The sequence below is a fragment of the Hemiscyllium ocellatum genome, chromosome 12, assembly GCF_020745735.1.
Source record: "Hemiscyllium ocellatum isolate sHemOce1 chromosome 12, sHemOce1.pat.X.cur, whole genome shotgun sequence".
Lineage (NCBI taxonomy): Eukaryota > Metazoa > Chordata > Chondrichthyes > Orectolobiformes > Hemiscylliidae > Hemiscyllium > Hemiscyllium ocellatum.
The window spans coordinates 8436172-8452084 of NC_083412.1; the positions used below are offsets into that span (position 1 = coordinate 8436172).

Genomic DNA, 15913 nt, shown 5'->3' on the forward strand with positions numbered 1-15913 from the left:
CCCTTTTCACACCATTCTCCGTCTCACCTAAAGATCCTATAATGTGGAATGTTAAGTTGCTAGTCCAGCCTGTCCCTCAACCATGGTAACACTATCACACTTTCATGTGTCAATTCACGCCATTAACTTACCTACTACACTCCTAGTATTAAAGACCAACCAGCCTTGCCTTACTCTCTTGGCATTTGACATAGCTGAATCCACTGTGACTTGCTTCCTTTGATTTAGCATAATGTGTCTGTGTCTCATCAATATTCTGTGTCCCTTCCTCCTGCCAAACTAGGCCAAAAGCAGTCCCAGTGATCCAGGAATCTAAAACCCTCTGCCTTGCACCATGCATTTATCTGTCTACTTACCAATTTATGAGCTCACTAATGTGAGTAGTACATGGCAAATGTTGTGGTGAGGAATGTGAAGATTAAATTGTCGTCCAAAATCTTATTCACCCCAGGTAGGACTTGAACCCACAATCCCTGGCTCCGGAGGCCAGTGCCTTATCCATTAGGCCACTGAGGTTGCATATGATGGTACCTCAGAGGTTATGGTCAGTTGCTTCATCTCCCTCTGATCAATGAACAAATTAATGTTTGTAGGTGAAAGTGAGGACTGCAGATGCTGGAGATTAGAGTCAAGATTAGAGTGGTACTGAAAAGGCACAGCAGGTCAGGCAGCATCCAAGGAGCAGGAAAATCAATGTCTAGGGCAGGATTACTGATGAAGGGCTCCTGCCCAAAATATTGATTTTCCTGTTGCCTTACCTGCAGTGCTTTTCCAGCACCACTCTAATATTAATGTTTGTTCTGAGTCAGCCTCACATATTGTATTAATTCTAAAGATCCCAGTAAATATTCTGTGTTTAGGTCTAACTGGTTTCTAATCATTAACAATTAACACCACTGATTGCTTTGGGATGATACTATGGCTTTAAGAGGTGTATTTTGTCCTGTTTAATTTTTTTTATGTATAAAAAACAAAAAATGTTTTAAAAGTACAGAAAAGTAGAAATCTTGTACTATTATATTATATTACAGTAATGTTGACAATAAACTGCCCACTCTTCAAGATACAGTCATCTCATATTTACTTAATTTAACCCAAACTAAATCATGATACACTAGAATTAAATTACACTACATTGTAATAAATTACATTACTCCACTCGCTGCATCTCCATCAAGGCTTCCGTCCATGGAAACAATAGTTATTATACCTGTATTTACTAGGCCTCACCCCCCACTGGGGCCCACAGACCACCATTTACGGCCCTCATGGCTATATAAAGGCCCTAATCAGTACGCTAACAGATCTGTGTCTATGTAATTTAGAAAGGGCCACCATGTCTTATAAAATTGCTCTGTTTCAGATAAACTTGAGGCACATACTTCATCATAATTCTGTGTCACCCTGCAAGACCTGGAGGTTTTTCTGATATCCAATTCATTAGGATGTTCTGCCTTACACAGTGTGTAAGAACATTGAATAACCTCTTCCCGTGCTCATCCAAAGAGGGAAGATTCGATAGTCCCAAAAGGAGGGATACTGGATCCTCCCGAACTTCCATTCCCAGGATCCTCTCCAGCTCATTCACTGTGACCCCCCAGTATCTGCAGATCTTGTAACAGGACTGTGAGAAACAAAACTCACTCACTTCATTAATTTCAGTGCGAGACAAGATCTGAATTAATAGTGTCATTTATTTTACCCTTGCAAGTGGGTGCGATGCCCACTGTCTACACACACACTGAATTCAACGAATACACGATATTTATGTAATTTGGTTCCTTTTTTTATCCCATTGCTCCTCCCCGTTTACATCTTCCACTTCTCCAAGACCGGCACCCATTACTCCTGTTTATTTCTTACCTTATCCGGCCTTGTCTGTGACAAAATGCTGTAGTGGTTCTGTTCGCCAAGCTGGAAGTTTTTGGTGCAAACGTTTCATCCCCTGGCTAGGAGACATCATCAGTGCTCTGGAGCCTCCTGCGAAGCGCTTCTTTGATGTTTCTTCCGGCATTTATAGTGGTCTGTCCTTGCCGCTTCCGGGTGTCAGTTTCAGCTGTCCGCTGTAGTGATTGTAGTGAAGGACAGACCACTATAAATACCGGAAGAAACATCAAAGAAGCACTTCGCAGGAGGCTCCAGAGCACTGATGATGTCTCCTAGCCAGGGGACGAAACGTTTGCAACAAAAACTTCCAGCTCGGCGAACAGAACCACTACAACAAGCACCCGAGCTACAAATCTTCACACAAACTTTGTGACAAAATGCTTATTTCTGGCCTCACAAGGCCATTTGACCACATCCCGCTGTGGCCCATTGTTAGGTATTATCTACTCTCTCCATCCGTCCTTTCTCCAACCGTACTGATCCTTATGACCTTTTAATTGGGGTTTGTTCCTGTGTTTCTGTAAAAGTAGGAAACAGATAAGACCATAAGATCATAAGACATAGGAGTGGAAGTAAGGCCATATTGAATGGTGGTGCAGGCTCGAAGGGCAGAATGGCCTACTCCTGCACCTATTATCTATTGTCTATTGTCTATTGACCCACAATGCCATGAGGGAGGGAATTCCAGGATTTTGACCCACTGACTGTGAAGAAATACAACATAGAAGAGTACAGCACATTACAGGCCCTTTGGCCCTCGATGTTGTGCCAACCTTTTATCCTACTCTAAGATCAAACTAATCTACATACCCCAAATGTTACTATCATCCATGTGCCTATCCAAAAGTCCCTTCAATAGCCCTATTTTATCTGACTCTACTACCACTGCAAGCAGTGTATTCCACACACCCACCATTCTCTGTGTAAAGAACCTACCTCTGACATCTCTCCCTAAACCTTCCTCCAATGACCTTAAAATTATGTCACTTCATGATAGCCATTTCCACCCTGGGAAAAAGTTTGGCTATCCACTTTATTTATGCCTCTCATCATCTTGTACACTTTCTATAAACTCACCTCTCATCCTTCCTGGCTCCAAAGAGAAAACCCTTGCTCCCTCAACCTTTCTTCATGAGACATGCCCTTCAGTCCAGGTAGCATCCTGGAAAATCTCTTCTGCATTGTCTCTAAAGCTTCCACATCCTTCCTATAATAAAGCGACTAAAACTGCACACAATATTCCAAGTGTAGTCTAACCAGGGCTCTCTAGAGCTGCAGCATAGTCTCACGGGTAATGAAAGCCAACACACCATACCCTTTCTGAACAACCCTATCAACTTGGGTGGCAACTTTGAGAGATCTATGGACGTGGACCCCAAGATCCCTCTGTTCCTCTGCACTGCCAAGAATCCTGCCTTTAATCCTGTAATCTGCATTCAAATTTGAACTTCCAAAGTGAATGACTTCACACTTTTACAGGTTGAACTCCATCTGATACATCTCAGCCCAGCTCTGCAACTTACAACAACCTGAGGAATGGTGATATATTTCCAAGTCTAGATGGTGAGTGAACTTGAGGATGGTGGTGTCCCTATACATCTGCTTCCTTTGTCATAGAGTCATAGAAATGTATAGCACGGAAACAGACCCTTCGGTACAACTTGACCATGCCGATTAGATATCCCAACCCAACCTAGTCAGCACCCACCCCATATCCCTCCAAATCCTTCCTATTCATATACCCATCCAGATGCCTTTTAAATGTTGCAATTGTACCAGCCCCCACCACTCATGCAGCTCATTCCATACACTCACCACCCTCTGCGTGAAAAAGTTGCTCCTTAGGTCTCTTTTATATCATGCCCCCTCACCTTTAAACTATGCTCTGTAGTTATGGATTCCCCCACCCCAGGGAAGAGACTTTGTCTATTTATCCCATTCATGACTCTCATGATTTTATAAATTTCTATAAGGTCACCCCTCAGCCTCCAACATTCAGGGAAAACAACCCTAGCCTGTTCAGCTCTCCCTATAGCTCAAATCCTCCAAACCTGGCAACATCCTTGTAAATATTTTCTGAACCCTTTCAAGTTTTACAACATCCTTCCTGTAGGAAGGAGACCAGAATTGCACGCAATATTCCAGAAGTGGCCTAACCAATATCCTGTACAGCTGCAACATGACCTCCCAACTCCTGTACTCAATACTCTGACCAATAAAGGAAAGCATACCAAATGCCTTCTTCACTCTCCTATTGACCTGCGACTCCACTTTTAAGGAGCTATGAACCTGCACACCAAGATCTCTTTGTTCAGCAACAGTCCCTAGGACCTTACCATTAAGTGTATAAGTCCTGCTAAGATTTGCTTCCCCAAAATGTAGCACCTCACATTTTATCTAAATTAAACGCCATCTGCCACTTCTCAGCCCATTGGCCATCTGATCAAAAGCACGTTGTAATCTGAAGTAACCTTCTTCGATGACCACTACACCTCTAATTTTAGTGTCATTTGCAAACTTACTAACGATACCTCTTATGCTCACATCCAAATCATTTATATAAATGATGAAAAGTAGTGGACCCAGCACCGATCTTTGCGGCACTCCACTGGTCACAGACCTCCAGTCTGAAAAACAACCGTCCACCACCAACCTCTGTCTTCTACCTTTGAGCCAGTTCTGTGTCCAAATGGCTAGTTCTCCCTGTAGTTCATGAGATCTAAGCTTACTAATCAGTCTCCCATGGGGAACCTTGTTAAACTCCTAAATGAAGTCCATATAGATCATGTCACCACTCTGCCCTCATCAATCCTCTTTGTTACTTCTTCAAAAAATCAAGTTTGTGAGACATGATTTCCAACACACAAAGCTGTATTGACTATCACTAATCAGTCCTTGCCTTTTCAAATGCATGTACATCCTGTCCCTCAGGATTCCCTCCAATAGCTTGCCCACCACTGACGTCAGGCTCACTGGTCTATAGTTCCCTGGCTTGTCCTTGCCACCCTTCTTAAACAGTGGCACCACGTTAGCCAACCTCCACCTCACCTGTGACTATCAATGATACAAATATCTGGTATGGCAACTATACCATTTAAGATCAAAGAGGGTGACAGAGAGTGATGAACTCAGCCCAGACAGTCACAAAGGCCACCTACAGAATCCATCTACCAGATCTGCTGTTAAGGAAAGGCCGCCAGCATTCTCAAGATCTGGTCTACCCTGGCAATGTTTTTCTACAACCCTTGTGGGCGGTACAGTAGCACAATGGTTAGCACTGCTGCCTCATAGGGCTAGAGACCCGGGTTCAATTCCCGCCTCAGGCGACTGACTGTGTGGAGTTTGCACGTTCTCCCCGTGTCTGCGTGGGTTTCCTCCGGGTGCTCCGGTTTCCTCCCACAGTCCAAAGATATGTGGGTCAGGTGAATTGGACATGCTAAATTGCCTGTAGTGTTAGGTAAGGGGCAAATGTAGGGGTAGGGGTGGGTTGCACTTCGGTGGGTTGGTGTGGACTTGTTGGGCCGAAGGGCCTGTTTCCACACTGTAAGTAATCTAATCAATCATCGGGGAGAAGGTACAGAATCCTGGACACATGCACCAGTTTCTAGCCTACTTTCGTAACAGTTTCTAGCCTACTGTTAGAATACTGAATGGACTCACAAACTCATTAGCCTGTACCTGTGTTCTTGTTTTTGCCTCTGTTTACCTATTATTTACTTATCTATGCTACTTAACTGTGTGATCTGTCTGTATTGCTTGCAAGACAAAGCTTTTCACTGTACCTCAGTACATATGACAATAAATTCAATTCAATTCATCTTCTCACCATTTTAAGGTCAGAAGCGGGGATGTTCACCGATGATTGCACAATGTTCAGTACCATTTTTAATTCCTCAGATACTGAAGCAGTTCATGTTCAAATGCAACAAGATCTGAACAATATACAAGCTTGGGCTGTCAAGTGGAAAGTAACATTCACGCCACTCAAATGCCAGGCAATGACAATCTAACCGCTGCCCCTTGCTTGACATTCAATGGTTTTACCACCACTGACTCCCCACCCGCCCCCCCTCATTATCAACATCCTGGGGGTTATCATTGACCAGAAACTTGACTGTACTAGCCATATAAACACAGTGGCTACAAGAGCAGGTCAGAGGCTAGGAATACTGTGGCGAATAACTCAGCTCCTGACTTCCCAAAACCATCTACAAAGCACAAGTCAGGAGTGTGATGGAATACTCTCTACTTGCCTGGATGAGTGCAGCTCCAACAAAAGTCAAGAAGCTTGACACCATCCAGGGCAAAACAGCCCGCTTGATTCACACGACATCCAGAAGTATCCATTCCCCCAGTAGCAGCAATGTGTACTATCTACAAGATGCACTGCAGAAATTCACCTAAGATCCTCAGACAGCATCTTCCAAACCCGCAACCATTTCTATCTGGAAGGACATTGTATTTGTATCAATGATAGTCACAGGTGACGTGATGGAAGATTGGAGGTTGGCTAATGTGGTGCCACTATTTAAGAAAGTTGGTACGGACGAGCCAGGGAACTATAGACCAGTGAGCCTGAGTCAGTGGTGGGCAAGTTGTTGGAGGGGATCCTAAGGGACAGGTTTTACCTGTATTTGGAAAGGCATTAACTGATTAGGAATAGTCATCATGCTCATAAAACTTGATTTTTTTGAAGAAGTAACAAAGCTGATTGATGAGGGCAGAGTGGTGAACACGATCTACATAGACTTCAGTAAGTCGTTCGACAAGGTTATAAGATTAGATTACTTACAGTGTGGAAACAGGCTCTTCAGCCCAACAAGTCCACACCAACATGCAACCCAACCCCCTATACCTAACTATGGGTAATTTAGAATGGCCAATTCACCTAACCTGCACAATTTTTGGACTGTGGGAGGAAACTGGAGTACCCAGAGGAAATCCACGCAGACACAGGGAGAATGCGCAAACGCTGCACAGACAGTCGCCTGAGGTGGGAATTGAACCCAAGAGTCCAGCACGGTGAGGCAGCAGTGCTGACCACTGTGCCACCCACAATATCAGAGGGCATGCAGGTAGAACTAACCATTGGGATACAGAACTGGCTCAAAAGTAGGAGACAGAGGGTGGTGGTGGAGGGTTGTTTTTCAGACTGGAGGCCTGTGACCAGCGGAGTGCCACAAGGATTGGTGCTAGGTCCTCTATTTTCATCATTTATATAAATGATTTTGATGTGAGCCTAAGAGTTGTAGTTAGTAAGTTTGCAGATGACATCAAAATTGGAGATGTAGTGGACAGCGAAGAAGGTTACCTCAGATTACAATAGGATCTTGATCAGATGGGCCAATGGGCTGAGAAGTGGCAGGTGGAGTTTAATTTAGATAAAATGTGAAGTGCTGCATTTTGGGAAAGCAAACCTTAGCAGGACTTATACAGTTAATGGTAGGTTCTAGGGAGTGGAGGGAGATAGGATAGTGATGAAGGCATTTGGATTACATGTAGATAACATGAGAAGTGCCATGAATGCTGTTTGAGGTGGATTCTCTGTATCAGCTGGGAAGACTGGCATATTAACATCGGTCTCCTTGAAGCAGCAATGGTATGGGCTGTTGATCTTGGCCATGATCATCCAAAATTAATTCTTCTGGAGCTTAGGATGCCTGAGATTTGACTGCCAAAACAAATCTTCACCCAGCTCAAGGAAGGTACTCAAATGAAACAGGGGACAAAGCAAGCAATTCAGATTCCATGAAGGCTTCCCTCAAAAAATATAACATAGATTTCAATATTAGGAAGCCCATGTTTAGAAGAAACTGACTTGGAATAACGTCCTGTATGAAGGGATATAATTCTTTCCCATCCAGGGCTATGTTCGCGGACCATGTACTTGTATTCTTGTCAGCTGCCAATAGTGGTTTCTCAAATGGGTTTGGTACGTTTTGGCACAGCTGTTTGGGCGCCAGCGTTTTGGCATAGCTGTTTGGGCGCCAAATCTATTTGGCGACGGACGTTTTGGCACTAAGAACATTTCTTTATTTGTAAATCTGTCTGTATGGACAGCTTTAGTGTAACAAAATTACAATATATCTGTTATGTAACCATGTGTTATGTTGAATAACCACGCATGTTTATCGAATGGTGTAGATAAGTTTAATTTCAACATAAATATACCACTTGTACATATGAACATATAATAGAACATAGAACATAGAACAGTACAGCACAGAACAGGCCCTTCAGCCCACGATGTTGTGCTGACCACTGATCCTCATGTATGCACCCTCAAATGTCTGTGACCATATGCATGTCCAGCAGTCTCTTAAATGTCCCCAATGACCCTGCCTCCACAACTGCTGCTGGCAACGCATTTCATGCTCTCACAACTCTCTGTGTAAAGAACCCGCCTCTGACATCCCCTCTATACTTTCCTCCAACCAGCTTAAAACCATGACCCCTCATTTTAGCCATTTCTGCCCTGGGAAATAGTCTCTGGCTATCGACTCTATCTATGCCTCTCATTATCTTGTATACCTCAATTAGGTCCCCTCTCCTCCTCCTTTTCTCCAATGAGAAAAGTCCGACCTCAGTCAACCTCTCTTCATAGGATAAGCCCTCCAGTCCAGGCAGCATCCTGGTAAACCTCCTCTGAACCCTCTCCAAAGCATCCACATCTTTCCTATAATAGGGCAACCAGAACTGGACGCAGTATTCCAAGTGCAGTCTAACCAAAGTTTTATAGAGCTGCAACAAGATCTCATGACTCTGAAACTCAATCCCCCTGTTAATGAAAGCCAAAACACCATATGCTTTCTTAACAACCTTGTCCACTTGGGTGGCCATTTTAAGGGATCTATGTACCTGCACCCCAAGATCCCTCTGTTCCTCCACACTGCCAAGAATCCTATCCTTAACCCTGTACTCAGCTTTCAAATTCGACCTTCCAAAATGCATCACCTCGCATTTATCCAGGTTGAACTCCATCTGCCACCTCTCAGCCCATCTCTGCATCCTGTCATTGTCCCACTGCAGCCTACAACAGCCCTCTATACTGTCAATGACACCTCCAACCTTTGTGTCATCTGCAAACTTGCTGACCCATCCTTCAATCCCCTCATTCAAGTCATTAATAAAAATTACAAACAGTAGAGGCCCAAGAACAGAGCCCTTTAGAACACCACTAACCACTGACTTCCAGGCAGAATATTTTCCTTCTACTACTACTCACTGTCTTCTGTTGGCCAGCCAATTCTGTATCCAGACAGCTAAGTTCCCCTGTATCCCATTTCTCCTGACCTTCTGAATGAGCCTACCATGGGGAACCTTATCAAGTGCCTTGCTGAAGTCCATATACACCACATCCACAGCTCGACCCTCATCAACTTTTCTAGTCACATCCTCAAAGAACTCGATAAGGTTTGTGAGGCATGACCTGCCCCTCACAAAGCCGTGTTGACTGCATTTAATCAAGCCATGCTCTTCCAGATGGTCATAAATCCCATCCCTCAGAATCCTTTCTAACACCTTGCAGACGACAGACATGAGACTTACTGGTCTGTAATTGCTGGGGATTTCCCTATTTCCTTTCTTGAAGAGAGGAATTACATTTGCCTCTCTCCAGTCCTCAGGTACGACTCCAGTGAAGAGCGAGGATGCAAAGATCTTCGCAAGTGGTGAAGCAATTGCATTTCTCGTTTCCCAAAGCAGCTGAGGACAAATCTGGTCCGGGCCTGACGACTTGTCAATCTTAATGTTTGACAAAATTTTCAGCACATCAGCTTCCTCTATCTCTATCCATTCCAGCATGCACACCTGCTCTTCAAAGGTTTCATTCACTACAATGTTTGTTTCTTTCGTAAAGACAGAAGCAAAAAACTCATTTAGGGCTTCCCCTACCTCCTCAGACTCCACACACAAATTCCCTATGCTATCCCTGATCGGCCCTACTCTTTCTTTGACCATTCTCTTATTCCTCACATAAGTGTAAAGTGCCTTTGTGTTCTCCATAATCTGTTCTGCTAAGCCTTTCTCGTGCCCCCTCCTGGCTCTCCTCAGACCATTTTTGAGCTCCTTCCTCACCTGCCTGTAATCCTTTAGAGCTGAACTTGACCCTAGCTTCCTCCACCTTATGTAAGCTACCTTCTTCCTTTTGATGAGAAGCTCCACCGCTCTCGTCATCCACCCCTTCTTGCCTGTCTCAGAGGGACATATTTATTCATCACTCACAACAACTGTTCCTTAAACAGTCTCCACATGTCTATAATGCCTTTACCATAGAACAATTGTTCCCAGTCCATGTTTCCTAACTCTTGTCTAATCGCATCATAGTTTCCTCTTCCCCAATTAAATTTCCTTCCATTTTGCCTAATCCTCACCCTCTCCATAGCTATGTAGAATGTGAGGCAGTTGTGGCTACTATCACCAAAATGCTCTCCCACCACAAGATCTGATACCTGACCTGGCTCGTTCCCAAGCACCAAGTCTAGAATGGCCTCTCCCCTCTTCGGCCTGTCAACGTACTGAGTTAGAAAACCCTCCTGAACACACCTTACAAAAACAGCTCCATTAAAATCTTCTGCTCGAAGGAGGTTCCAATCAATATTGGGAAAGTTAAAGTCACCCATTACAACAATGCTACTAGTCCACACTTTTCCAAAATCTGCCGACCTATGCTTTCTTCCATCTCCCTGCTGCTATTGGGGGGCCTGTATTAAACCCGTAGCAAGGTGACTGCTCCCTTGCTGTTCCTAATTTCCACTCATACTGACGCGTTAGCAGATCTTCCTCAACAATGGAAGCTTCTGTAGCTGTGACACCCTCTCTGATTAGTAGTGCTACACCCCCTCCTCTTCCCCCCCCATTCTTTTTAAATGCTTGCAAATAATTGCATGCATTTTTTTGTACTAAGTGTTTTTGTATATAATAGTTGAGCATGCAGCCTTGAAAAGACCAATAGGTATGTTGCTGTTTGCACTTCCTTTGTATTCCTTTGTATAAATTGAGTTCAGCCATATTTGGAAACAGGAAAACTAGCTCTCTCCTCGTTTAGCTGTTTACTCAGGCTACAGTTAGTCCTTAGCCTCAGTTAAGTTAACTGTGGGTGCGCTGCCTCAAGTGTTTCATTCTTTTGCCATCTTTTTATTTTTTTAAATCATTTTATCCATATGATATTGAAAGAAATGGAACCCAATTTGAAACCCACTTCAATCATCTGTGATTTTGAACAAGCTGCACACAGTGCTATGAAGGACATATTTCCTGATATTCAAATAAAAGGATGTTTCTTCATTTAGCTCAAAATATGCAAAAACAATTTGCTGGATTGGAGTTCACTAGTTTGTATAACACTGATCCTGATTTCGGGTTAAAAGCTTTCCCTTGCCTTTGTACCTTTGAACAAGATGGATGAATATTTGGATTCTCTAGCGACCGAACTGCCACAAGAATTTCAAGATTTGGATAGTGACGAAGGATGTTGCAGAGAGACATAGATAGTTTGCAGAGCTGAGCTGAAAGGTGGAAAATGGAGTTTAATGTGGACAAGTGTGAGGTGATACACTTTGGCCGGAGTAATTGGAATGCAAATTACTGAACTAATGGTAGGATTCTTGGGAATGCAGATGAGCAGAGAGATCTCGGTGTCCATGTACATAGATCCCTGAAAGTTGCCACCCAGATTGACAGGGTTGTTAAGAAGGCATTCAGTATTTTGGTGTTTATTAATTGAGGGATTGAGTTCTGGAACCAGGAGGTTATGCTGTAGCTGTACAAAGCTCTGGTACGGCCACACTTGGAGTATTGTGTACAGTTATGGTCACCGCATTACAAGGAGGATGTGGAAGCTTTAGAAAGGGTGCAGAGGAGATTTACTAGGATGTTGCCTGGTATGGAAGGAATGACTTATGAAGAAAGGCTGAGGGTCTTGAGGCTGTTCTTGTTAGAGAGAAGAAGGTGGAGAGATCACTTAATACAGACATACAAGATAATCAGAGAGTTAGATAGGGTGGACAGGGAGAGCCTTTTTCCAAGTATGGGGATGGCAAATACATGGGGACACAACTTTAAAGTGAAGGGAGATAGGTATAAGACAGATGTCAGAGGTAGTTTCTTTACTCAGAGTGTAGTAAGGGTATGGAATGCTTTGCCTGCAACGGTAGTAGATTCACAAAGTTTAAATGCATTTAAGTCGTCATTGGACAGGCATATGGACGTACATGGAATAGTGTAGGTGGGATGCGCTTTAGGTTAGTATGACAGGGCGGCGCAACATCGAGGGCCGAAGGGCCTGTACTGCACTGTAATGTTCTATGTTCTATTTACTCAACTGGTTTGAAGATACATATGTTGGTCATCAGAACAGTAGAGGAAATGGAAGATGAACTCCTCTATTTCTCCGTGAGATTTAGAACCTTCATCAGAGAACATTTAACAGGGAAGACCGCACAAACAACCATGAGCCCACTGTCAATTACAATGTGAACTTAGCATGCAACATCCCACCATATGGAAATTAATAGATGGCCTGCGTAAAGTACAGAAAGGTAGAGATGCATATTACGAAGGGTTACTAGCTGGGCATGAACCACCACAGAAACTAAAAAAGTATAGAGGTGGAGATAGAAGAAAACGTGAAACTGTTCTTAGATTTGAAAACATGCATGTTATCGAGTACTTGAGGAGCTTTGCTCATAATTACTAAATGAATTAAATAAAGCTACGTTACAGTTTTTAATGATTAATAGATTTAATGTTTCTAGTGATTAACAGATTTAATGTTTTTATTTTTCAATAAAGTTAGTTTTAAAACTTTTTAAAGTTCTAATTACTAAATGAACCAAATAAAGTTACATTACAGTTTTTAGTGATTACCAGATTTAGTGTTTTTATTTTTCAATAAAGTTACAGGTTTAAAACTTTTTAAAGTTCTACCTTTGAATGATGATGAATCAATCGACATTTTTTTCCTAGCGCCCAAATGACCGTGCCAAAACGCCGGTGCCCAAATGGCTGCGCCCAATCATCCCATTCCATTCCCAAATATTGTGGCAGCTGCTGTGGTGTTTAACTTGAAATTTGGGAGATGTCAGTTGACATAAAGGTCAGCTCGAAAAATGTGGTGCTGGAAAACCACAGCAGGCCAGGCAGCATCTGAGGAACAGGAGAATCGACGTTTTGGCCATAAGCCCATCTTCAGGAATCTTATGCCCAAAACAGCGATTCTCCTGCTCCTCAGATGCTGCCTAGCCTGCTGTGTTTTTCCAGCACCACATTTTTCAACTCTGGTTTCCAGCATCTGCAGTCCTCACTTTCTCCATAAAGGCCAGCTCGCCCAACATGCTAATTCTGAGTCATTTATTCTCCCTCGGAAACCTTCGGGCTTATAGAACATAGAACATAGAACATAGAAGGATACAGCGCAGTACAGGCCCTTCGGCCCTCGATGTTGCGCCGACCGAATCCTACCTAACCTACACTAGCCCAATAACTTCCAAATGCCTATCCAATGCCCGCTTAAATGACCATAAAGAAGGAGAGTTCACCACTGATACGGGCAGGGCATTCCATGAACTCACAACCCGCTGTGTGAAGAATCTACCCCTAACATCTGTCCTATACCTACCACCCCTTAATTTAAAGCTATGTCCCCTAGTAACACCTGACTCCATTAGCGGTAAAAGGTTCTTAGTATCTACCCTATCTAAACCCCTAATCATCTTATACACTTCTATCAGATCTCCCCTAAACCTTCTCTTCTCCAATGAGAACAGCCCCAAGTGCCTCAGCCTTTCCTCATAAGATTTTCCTACCATTCCAGGCAACATCCTGGTAAACCTCCTCTGCACTCGTTCTAAAGCTTCCACATCCTTCCTATAGTATGGCGACCAAAACTGCACACAATACTCCAGATGAGGCCTCACCAGAGTCTTATACAACTGCAACATGACCTCAGGACTCCGGAACTCAATTCCTCTGCCAATAAAGCCCAGTACACCATATGCCTTCCTCACAGCACTATTTACCTGGGTGGCAACTTTCAGAGATCTGTGTACATAGACACCAAGATCCCTCTGCTCATCCACACTACCAAGTAGCCTACCATTAGCCCAGTAATCCATCATCTTGTTATTCCTACCAAAGTGAACGACTTCGCACTTAGCTACATTGAATTCCATTTGCCACATTTCCGCCCAGCTCTGCAACTTATCTATATCCCGCTGTAACCTACCACTTCCTTCCTCACTATCCACAACTCCACCGACTTTTGTGTCATCCGCAAACTTGCTTACCCAGCTTTCAAGTCCTTCCTCTAGATCATTTATAAATATAACAAAAAGCAATGGTCCCAAAACAGATCCTTGTGGTACACCGCTAGTAACTGCGCTCCAAGATGAACATAATCCATCAACTACTACCCTCTGTCTCCTTCCAGCCAGCCAATTCCTAATCCAAACCTCTAATGTATCCTCAAAGCCATACCTCCGAAGTTTTAGCATTAGCCTACCATGGGGAACCTTATCGAACGCCTTACTAAAATCCATATACACAACATCTACTGCTTTACCCTCATCCACTTCCTTAGTCACCTTCTCAAAGAACTCAATAAGGTTTGTGAGGCACGACCTGCCCTTCACAAAACCATGCTGGCTATCCCTGATCACGTTATTCCTACCCAGATGTTCATAAATCTTATCCCTTACCATTCTCTCTAAGACTTTATCTTCTGCTAGAGATTTTCTTTTATCCCGATTGCATCTTTTTTTGGGTAGATCCTGGGCTTGTCGTTTTTCTGAGGCTGTATCCTACTTTGGCATACTTTCTGAAAGTGAATCAAGGTTTTATGTCCAAAAAGTCTGGTTTAATTGCTGGCCACTGTTCACTCCCGTGAGATTTCTTTGCTCCACAGCATTGGTAAGTACCACATTGCAGAATCACCAGATTTACTGCATTGACTTAGCATATGTGCCTTATGTGGTTTTGCACCTTGAGAATTGAATAGATTCTGCTAGTCTCCTGTGCAAAGTTCAATACTCGCTTCGAAGATATGGTCTGTGTGGATTTCTGCTTCACTCACTATCTGAAAAGCATCAGGTCTTGTTTGGACTGTAATAAATCTGACAAAGACTCTGACGAATATACCTTGGTGTGTACCGGGAGTTTGTGCATATCGAGTCTTAGGGGGTAATTTTTATCTAAAGTTTAGTCTTCTTTCTTAATTTACCAGTTAACTGCACATTATTCTTAGGGTTAACAGAAGTTAAGTTTTTTTGCATCCTTCAATCAGAGATTTCTTCAGAAGGTGATTGGCAAGTACTAATAAGTTACTGCACTATTCTTATTGTAAAAAAACAGCATCTAAAGTTACAGAATGGCAGGACAGCTACACCGTGTGGAATGTACATCCTGCAGTATGTGGGAAGTCAATGACACATGAGCTATCCCAGATGAACACATTTGTAGGAAATGTCACAGGCATCACAATTTTGCACACAAATAAAACAAATAAAAGATGAACTATGCAGTGAATTATCCAGTCAAACGAAATAAAAGTGAGTATATCATGCTAATATATTAAAGCAAAATTATGACAGGGAGAATAGACAGGGGAGCGGCATATTTATAGTGGTGAAAGAATTAGGGATGGAACAAATGTCAGAATAATTAGAGAATGATTCAGAATTTGAAAATCATCAAATTGATTAAATTGGAGTTGCTTGAAAAGTTAGATAGAATATTATCTGATGTCACTGAAACTATCAAAGTGACTTCTAAAAGCAATTACACATCCATAAATTAAATTGTGACTGGCAGAATACTACGTATTGCCTGATATGGTAGTAATTATCTAGTTTGGATTTACCTTGCTACCACATTGTCAGGTAGTTGCCAGTGTTATGATTGTACAGGTGCAGCTTGGCTAGGGGAATGGCTAGTTCTGGAGCATAAGTCATCAGTTTTATTGTTGGATGTGTGGCAAACTCTCCAATGATTACATGAACAGATTACAAGATCCAGATGCAGTGGGTGGATA

The 15913-nt window shown here is 42.9% G+C and overlaps 1 non-coding gene across 1 annotated transcript; it reads right to left on the reverse strand.

Moving 5' to 3' along the window:
* Positions 1-443: 443 nt before the first annotated feature.
* trnar-ccg (transfer RNA arginine (anticodon CCG)) lies at positions 444-516 on the reverse strand. Its single transcript has one exon. It is a non-coding gene; the product is annotated as a tRNA-Arg (tRNA).
* Between the last annotated feature and the right edge of the window lie 15397 nt (positions 517-15913).